Below are 10,194 nucleotides of genomic sequence, written 5' to 3' on the forward strand. Positions count from 1 at the left end.
TTGAGCAGAAAGCTACCGCAGCTGTCACATTACTGATGTTCCCAAAGCATCATAGATCGGCTGCGATGATACCTTGGACACCACGCTAATGACGGTTGTTTTCTGCTGCTTTTCAATGCTTTGGATTCTACTAGCATACTTTGATTAGATTGTTTCGTTCAATGATACAATGATTTTCAAGTCTGCGTTAGAACTTTGACAGCTGCGGTAGAACTTGGCGGCTACCGCAGAACGGAAAATTTTCAAAATAACCGCAAATTTTCAAAATTCTCAAATTCAGACAATCGTATCTAAAAAAGAATACTGCAACGTGAAACAAATACAACGAAGTGATGTACGATTTTTGTTTTCCAGTCCGTTAGATCGCATTAATCAATAGAAATATAAATAGTAGAACGCTAGTGGCGCTGTTACCACAAAATAGAATTATTTTATCAATACTTACTATTGAAGTTTTTGATTGTTTGTTTAGTGCCATGTTGTTGAGAATGTTTTATTATGGTTGAAAAATTAGATTTGACACTTATAGACCCGGTACTCAGACTGTCAGAGCGTGGCAAACTAGATGTTGGTCACACGAACAGTCGCGACATTGGCCTTCTACGGCTAATGCTTCTACTCATTAATCAGTCAATAATTGAAAATCAAGCAATCAGGTGAGTTTGTTTATGAAAATCATCGGCAAAGACATAATTAAAAGACTTTAGTCTACTTAAAAACATAAGGAAGATGAAAGTTTTTATTTTGTTTTATATATAATTCAAAATCATTTCATCGTTTACAATCCCTGAACCGTTCTTAGATGAATCAGCTTTTGAACCAAAGCTCAGGCCACTTTTTTCTTCTCTTACAGTTACACGCAACGTGAAATCTAACACAAACGGTAGTAAAAACTTAAAACCACATTTCTTGAGATAATGAAAAGAATCCACTCCGAGAATCAAATATTATTTCCCATGGATGATTGTTGTCCTCATTCGATTTTCCAATGTAATTTCTCATGCATATTTTCAATATACTGCTTCCCCTTCGGTTTACACAGGTCCGTCCCACTCGGGCTCAGATTGGGTACCACTTCTAGTACTGCATTTGGTCCCTCGGTAGTGCAAAAGGTACCCAAGTTTGACAGATCGCAGTACACTTTTCACGGCATTCTAGATTACCTTATGAGCCATAAAATTTTGGTCAACTGCAAGGGACATGGAGGTCTTTAATTTGTCTTTGGTTTACACGTTTGTCACAATTATCCCTCAATACACGCATTCCATTCACACACCAAACATTTTATGTGCTTATTTATGCCTTATATTACGTCAAGCTACTTTTATGGAATACAGTGATACCTCCATGAGTCGATGTTCCATGACTCGATATCGACTCATGGAACCATACTAAAAACAGAATTTCATGGTTACTACGATGGTCCCTAGAAGCAGCTATCCAAAGGATTGCTGTTCCATGACTCAATATTTCCATGAGTCGATGGTCCCTTCAATATCGACTCATGGAGGTTTCACTGTATTACTAAAAAGCTGTAAATTGTCGACCGCCGCAACAAGTTCTGTCTCAACACATCAGCTCCAACTCGCCTCAATGGTGCTCCACTAAGGCGGCATCCATTTTTTACGTAACGCAAAAATTGAAAATGTTTGCCCCCCTCCGTAACGCTTTTTGCATGGAATATTTTAAATTTTTGTATGAGCCGTAACACTTGAGCCTATTCTCCCCTCTCCCTAGAGCGTTTCGTTGTGGACGGCGCCTAACGCACGAGAGGGCCCAGAAAATCTCCATCTATGGTGGAATGTTGGCAATCTGTGCGAGAGAAAATGTTACGACTATTTTTGTAACAATAAATGATCATTGTTGAATTTATGTTTATATTTAATGTCATGATAACGTTTGAAGGTCTCTTAGGGGTCATTCAAAAATGACGACCAAATTTTTGAGGGAGGGGGAGGGTCTACGAAAGTGTGACAGTACGTGTAAGATATTGGGAAAAGCGTGACAGAGGGAGGAGGGGGTCTCTAGAAATCCCGAAAAACAATGGTCGTCATATTTGAATCGTCCTTTAGAAAACAATTATCTAGAACCTTACAAAGGTGCAACAATCTTAAAGAAATCAAAGAGTTGAACACATGGCCAAATCGCCTGAAAGTAGATAATCAATTAAAGACTTTGTGTCAATAGATCTGTACAAACATTAAAGAAGGGCCCAAGACATCTATTTTTCGTAAACGTTGCTGTTGAGCCCTTCTAGCTCGCCAACGCAAACTTACACCACTATTAGGAAGTTAAATGTTCGCTTATCCTGACAGTGGTATTGGCGAGCGTGATCGAGTTGAATTGAGCTCATCTGCGTCTCGCAAAGCTATTGTTGAGGGGACGGACCTGGTGTAGTGGTCAGAACACACGCCTCTCACGCCGAGGACCTGGGATCGAATCCCATCCCCGAGATAGTCACTAAAAATTTCAGTGACGACTTCCTTCGGAAGGGAAGTAAAGCCGTTGGTCCCGAGATGAACTAGCCCCAGGGATGCTAAGTCAATTTTTCAAAAATCTGGAAGATTTTGAAAATTTGTCTGGAAAAGTCTGGATCGCTTATCTCGTATATGGAGAACCCTACAAATTATTTACAAAACCTTACAAATTCGTTTCAAATTTTATCTGGATCTTCCAGATTTTTGTAAAATGGGGCCTCAAAAATCTGGAATATTCCAGACAAATCTGGAAGGTTGGTGGCAACGCTGACTAGCCCAGGACTAAAAATCTCGTTAATATAGAAAAAAAAGCTATTGTTGACCAATGCCGATGTGCCCTTTTCTAATGTTTGTCCAGAGATGCTTGTTAATTTTATTATTTTTCGACTCCAGACATCACATTGTAAAATTCAAAGGGGTCGATTGAATGTCGAGAGGCCTTATATGAATTGGAAACCTAAGCCAAAATTCAACTTTGAAACAGAAATTATGTCACTGTCAACTAAAAGCAATCAACTTGATAAAACGGGATATGACTTGTGGACCCAAACATTTAATACAAACCTCGTCATAGCGCTCAAAGAGAACGTTACAAATTTGATTCGTGTTTTGTGAATTGTAAACTTGTGTAATTGTCCTAAATTTGTTTATTTATCGTAACCAAAATGAGCTCTTCTGTCACCATTATCTTGGAAGAGCCTTCGCCTATGGCAACTCAAAAATGTCGTTCTGGACTAATCGTTCTTGTAATTACAGATAGCGGTTTAAACTAGTTGAAGATGTAGAACAACTGAAAAAGGTCTGGCGTGGTTTCGAAGAGGAGGAAGTAAGCAGTTTGTTTGAAGTAGAACAAATCGTTTGTACATTGAAGAATCGTAAAACTCCTGGAGTTGATGGATTGTGCAGTGATTTTTTGACGTTAACTACGTCTTACGGCAATATACTGGGTGTCAATTGAAAATCTAAAATTTTGCGACCGTCGCAAAATTATGTAAGATTTTGAACGCTAATAACTCAGTCAATTATCGATAGATTTTCAATATATTCCCACCAATCGGTCGGAAATGTATACAACAATTTCCTCGAATGGAGAAAACTATTGATTATTGACAATAAACTATTGAAAATTGGGAAAATGTCGACCCCTTTCTTACGCAACCAATCACGTGCAAGCAGTTTTCCACGCTTCTTTTGCGTTCCGCTTCGCACTATAAAAGCAGACCGATTCCTGCTTCTTCGCTCATTCTTCTTTTTGCCGTCAGACTGTGAAAACATGGTCGGCGGGCAAGTCTCGAGTGCCTTTCGCATTCTCAGCTCAGTTTTCAATGGAACGCGAATGGAACAACAACACGCCGCCGCGACTGAAGCCGCTTGTTGAAGCGCACATCGTCATCCGCACCGCAAATCTCATCGGGCGAGGAAGATTGCAACCAGTGCGCCGTCAAAATGTGTCCGTGTTACGCAAATTCAACAATTCAGTCGGCCCTTTTCAGAGCCAACAAATATGTTTTAAAGAGTTGATTGTGTAATATTCCTTAATTTGTTCGAGATGGCTGAAGAAAATCGACCAAAGCCGCCAAAATGTGTCCATGTTAAGCAAATTCAACAATTCAATCGGCCCTTTTGAGAGCCAACAAATGTGTTTTAAAGAGTTATTTGTGTAATATGCCCTAATGTGTTTACCACATACTTGCTATAATCTCTTAATTGATCTCATAGCATCATACAATAATTGATTTATTACGAATAATTGACAACACGGCAATTTGAGGATGTTTCCGAGGACGCTGCTGCAGTGCCGTCGGGATGCAATAACAACATAATGCTAATCTTGTACATCCCTTACCAAGACATCAGTTTCATATAGCCTATTTCCCAGATAAGAAAACGAAGAATTTGAAAGGAGGAGCATCATCTGCTATTCTAAGGGTGTAAAGCACCCCTCCTTCGTTGAATTCGGTTTCATTCTGTTTTCGATTTCGAGCTGGTAAGAGTTCCTCCAAACCTGCTCAGCTCCTCGCTACCAGAGGCAAGCTGTTGATCACCAAGCGGCGGCAAGTTTGTACGAGATGGCTGAAGAAAATCGATCAAAACCGCTTGTTGAAGCGCACATCGTCATCAGCACCGCAAATCTCATCGGGCGAGGAGGATTGCAACCAGTGCGCCGTCAAAATATGTCCGTGTTACGCAAATTCAACAATTCAATCGGCCCTTTTCAGAGCCAACAAATGTATTTTAAAGAGTTGATTGTGTAATATTCCCTAATGTGTTTACCACATACTTGATATAATTTCTCAATTCATCTCATAGCAGCATACAATAATTGATTTATTACGAATAATTGACAATACGGCAATGAGAATGTTTCCGTGGACGCTGCTGCTGTGCCGTTGGGATGCAATACATTGACGTCTACATACGTCTTACAGCAATATACTGGGTGTATTGCGACCGTCACGAAATTATGTAAGATTTTGAATACTATTAACTCAGCCATTTATCGGCAAATTTTCAATATTTTCCCACCAATCGGTCGGGAATTTATATAACATTTTACTCAAATTAAGAAAACTTTTGATTTTTGACGATAGACTGTCGAAAATTGTGAAAATGTCGACCCCTTTCTTACGCAACCAAATACGTGGGTTGGGAAGCACACTATAAAAGCAGACCAATTTCTTCTTCTTCGCTCATCATTCTTTTGACGTTAACTACGTCTTACGGCAATATACTGGGTGTCAATTGATGATCTATAATGTTGCGACCGTTACGATATTATGTTAGAGTTTGAACTAAAGGATGGCTGCAACTATGACAATCGACTAAAATTCAAATGTAGAAAATCACTTGGCGTAGTTAACGTCATGCGGTCGTGTCTTGTACACAACCCCCCCTGATTTTTTTTGTTTTTCAAATACTGCAATGAGCGAACCATTTCCGAGCTGCATCGTAGAATTTGCCAGAGTTGCACCGAATATAAACTTTATGCCAGCTGGATATTGGATAAGCTTCAACAGTGTATTATATAGGATTCCATCAAGCCGCTTTCTTATCGGATCGTTCTACAATGGATCATTTGCACATCTTGCAACGTGTACTCTAGGAATATTGTAACAGTGGCACTTCTGTTATCCTGCTGAATCTTGATGTAGAGAAAGCTTTCAAAAAAGTGTGTTTGGCTGTACCTACTATCTGAAGAGGAATTTCTGTCAAATTACGTGAAAATTTATATAAAATACTAATTATTACTGATTCTATTTCAGGAAAAGTTGTGTCGTACCATTCAATCAATAGGGTCCTAGAATGTCTTCAATGAGAGCAAATCCAGGTCCGGCAAGGACAGTTATCAAGACCATCCCCACGTAAAACAGGGTTGTCCTCTTTCGCCTTATATTTTCAATTTAATAATGGAATCAGTACTCAAGTCAGTGAAGGACGAACATCCCTTCTTACACCCAATCAGGACGGACGTTCAACCCTTCCAATTATAGTGGTACTGATCCGGGAGCCAAATGCCCAAGTAGTTGACTGTTTGCGGCAAGCGATATAATACCACATATTCGTTACGGTACCTAAGCTTGTAAGATTGGAGTGCCCCAAAACGATCCGTACTAGATGTCGAAGGTTATTCAGTGCAAGTAGCGTTAGTGTACGACAAAGGCAAGAAATACAAAAACGCTCATCTACGTGTTGTGAACTTTATATTTAGAAAAATACCATATTGCATTCTTGAATTCTTGGAGGAATTCTTCAGAAAATCTGTTTAAAAATCACTAAATGATCTTCTGAAGATATTCTCGAAGAATAATAACAACAAAACTTTTGGCAAATATTTGAATAAATTACTAATAAAATTCAAGAAGAAAATCATTACGAAAAATAAACAGTACAACTTGTCATAATGGCTCGAAGGATTCCCAAAAAAAGTAAATAATTAAAAAAATCTGCTCAGATTTCATAAGGAATCAAACTGTTATACTCCCCAACCTCTTTTTACGACCGTTATCGGAGGGTCGTGAAAAGAATAGGTCGTAAAAAAATCAGGGTTATAATTATGTTGTTGAAAAATACAACGTCTAGATGTGGAAATACTGTTCCGTGATATTGGGCAAAGTTGAAGCATAGCTTGAAAACTTTCCAAAATGGCCGTTCAAGTTCTCATATTTTGATAATAGATGGCGACACTGCTCGATTGTTATCAAAAGGGCCAATTATATGGGGGTGTGATATGCAAATACAAACATATGCAAATGTTCACTAAAGTTGAAGGTAGTGTTGCGTGCAGGGTTGGGAAAAAATCAGAAATTCATTCTACAGTAGTCAAACAAAGCCAATCACAGTCAGCGAAGCCAGTGAAACTCACGCCCATCGCTGCTGTACACAGATACAAATATTTAAATTCCAATGTAGTGTAAACTGAGGCATAGTGTGAAAATGAAGCAAAGTCATCTGTTTTTACGGCATTTCGTTTAGTTTTCAACCAAAGATGTTTGAATAATACATGATCGTGTAACTTTAAAGTGCTTTTGATTGAAAAATAAGCGATTTATTGTTGACATTTCAGTTTATTTTGATGCTCCAAATATGTGCATGAAAATAAACTTAAATTTACAACATATTTTTAGCTTTGTAGGCAAAAAGCCTTGAAAATTGCAAAACACCAGTTACTAACGGCAATCCAAAAATACTGTAGAAAAATGTTCTATTTCCCGCCTTTTGAGCTTTCAATGACACTAATGATTTAAAAAATTCATTCACCCAACATAGGCTACTTGATGAGATTCACGTTTTTGATGTACTGTAATCCGGGGTAACATTGATCAGCGGAGTAACTTTGATCGGTATGACCCTGCTCGTGAAAATCGTTAATCATCATTTATTGATGGAACATTTCCAAAGCATGAATGGTGCTTCTCTTTTTAACATTCATAAGCTAATAAAAATTGAGGTTTGTGCGAAAGTTGCATTTAGTTCATGTCTAAATTTGTCAACTTTTTGAATCAATAATTGTTATCATTATGGATGACACTACTGAAGATTCATGTCTGACATAAGTTCTGCAAATGATATGAGCACAGAAAATGCGATTGTTACTAAAAATGGAATCGCCAAAAACGATTCCGTTGTCAAATTTATCATAAGTTTTTTTAATGAGGCAACATTAACGAACTACTATTGAGTATGCATAATTTCCTTATAAAATTGCATATCTTTAGGCGTTTTCCGTGGTTCAAAGTGTTTTTATTTTTGAAATAACTCAAAAAGTTCATGACTTGTAAGAGTTTGGTCTTCATATTCGCCTTCAGGGGCCATGGTTTTAGTAAGTAACGACATTTTCAATATAACCGAACTTTGTTTACATGGATGATCAATGTTACCCCATATCAGCTAAATCAAAAACTCACCTTAAACATTTATTTAAACATACTTAAATTTTTTGAAAACCGAAATACAGTATATAGTCATGAACGGTGGGTACCAGTACTTGTTTTAACAATATAAAACTTGGGACATTTGCATTTTGAAATGAAAAAATGAAGAAATATCACAAAAACTGATCAATGTTACCCCGGATTACGGTACTGTACTGAGAAGAGCCACGTGATTTTCGTGAAATACAAGCCTACTACCAAAGACAAATTAAAGACCTCCCATTCCCAGCACTGGTTGCGTGCCATACAGTCGGCCGAAGCAAAAAAGTTCATGTAGCTGGCAACACTGTTTAGAAGAATAAAGAAAAGATCAGAACCATAAAACTTGAAGTTGAATAGAAAAATAGAATGCTTGGCAACATACTCTTCAGCTGTAATCTAGTTTTTCATGAAGGGTTCACAATTTTGTCGCAACACTGCTCAAGTGATATTGCGCCACCAGGCAGTACTAGTGTGCATGAAACTTTTGTTTTGCGGATAGCTCAGGATCCTGACCACTTAGAAAGGTGGCGTCTTCGGCGAAGTTGTTCAGTAGCTCAAGGACTATCTCTATTCTAGCCAATGGCCTTAGAAATATGGCCACTTCAGCAAAGTTGATCAGTAGGTCAAGGGCTATTATTATTCTAGTCAAGAGAATCTAGGGTTTTCCACAAGGCGGCGCTAGTGAACATGAAAATTTATTGTTTTGCGTTTATATCAGGATCCTGATCACTTAGAAACATGGCGTCTAAGGCAAAGTTGACCTACTCAATAAGTTTGCCGAAGGCGCCATTATCTAAGTGGTCAGGGTCCTAAGATATTCGCAAAACAAAATTTTCGATGCTCACTAGCGCCGCCAGGTGGCAGAATTTTGCATTTCAATGACCACAACATGTAAGCCCTTAATCAACTGAACAATTTTGCTGAACATCATAATCCTCTATTGTTAATACTTTTTAAGATATTGATCATTTATAAAAACGGTCGTTAATCTGAATTTCGGTCGTGAAAAAGTAATCGTAAAAAAGAACCGTCGTAGAAAGAACGGTCGTAAAAAGAGGTTGAAGTGTATCCTGTTTTCGGTTATGTTTATTTTTATATTCTTAATTCATCTTTAGTCTTGTATTTCTCTTAATTTGGTTCCTGTTTCGTCTTTGTTTTGTCTTTATTTCAAACAAAAGGTCTTCAAAGTTGTTATTTTCATATAATTCAGTCGCTACCAGCTCTGGTCACGAGTTGGTTTGTGAACCTGTCAATGAATTTACTTTTTTTTTTCATTGTTGTATTTGTCCAAATTTTAAAACGACGAGGTAAAATTACATAAATTCTACTCGTTACGAGGATATTGTGTATACTCAAAATATTATTATTGGTAATTACTTATCCCATTTATTTTTTGTTTGTGTACTTTTAATTTGTGCATTGAATTGGCAATGCAATACTATTACTGAAGTAAACCCAGTCAATGATGTACGAATTTACAGAATAAGAGGCATGGCCGGCTACCTTTTGAGATTATTTATTATTTTTATTATTATCTTTATTAACGAGACTTTCAGCCTGAGGTTGGTTCATCTCGGCTTTTGAGATTATACAATTTCGACTAGAATACCTACATTATCAAAAATCAATGTCGAAATTCGTATTTACATTATCTTATTTATTTTCCCATAAAACCAATTATTTTTGAATTATGAATTCAGCGGCTTAGGTATCCAGTAGTGATGGATCTCCCCTATTGAAAATCAAAGTAGATTGATAGAAATTTAAAGAACATCAAGGAACAATTAACTGAATATCACAACATCTGCAAGGTTTGAAAATTGGATTTGCACATGAATTTCATCGTACAAGTACATCTGTATTTACAAGAATTTTTTTTATTATGATCAATTTCTAAAATTGTTTTCAATTGAATTTAGATAAAATGGGATATACTGGAGAATAAATCAGTGATGATAGTGATGCAGCAGTAATAACTCAGTAATAAGTAGTTTACCAAAAATGTCGATTATTTCGACTAGTCGACTAATCGTTATCGATAATCAGCATTTTTGGACAGTAATCAAGGATGGAAATCTAGTAGGTATTTTGAATGTTCTCGCACCATCGCTTTGTTTTAGGTTATATTCTCACGTTCATACTGATACTACTGAGAAACTGGCACTACATGTGCACTAACACAAGCAAACTTGTTAACTTCTAAAATCAAAATTGTTTTTTTGTCAATCAAAAATTCATTGTATCTCTGCCTTAAACCGAATACTACAGTCGACTCTCCACATCTCGATATTGAAGGGATCATC

Source organism: Aedes aegypti, chromosome 1 (genome assembly GCF_002204515.2).
Source record: "Aedes aegypti strain LVP_AGWG chromosome 1, AaegL5.0 Primary Assembly, whole genome shotgun sequence".
In the NCBI taxonomy this organism is placed as follows: domain Eukaryota; kingdom Metazoa; phylum Arthropoda; class Insecta; order Diptera; family Culicidae; genus Aedes; species Aedes aegypti.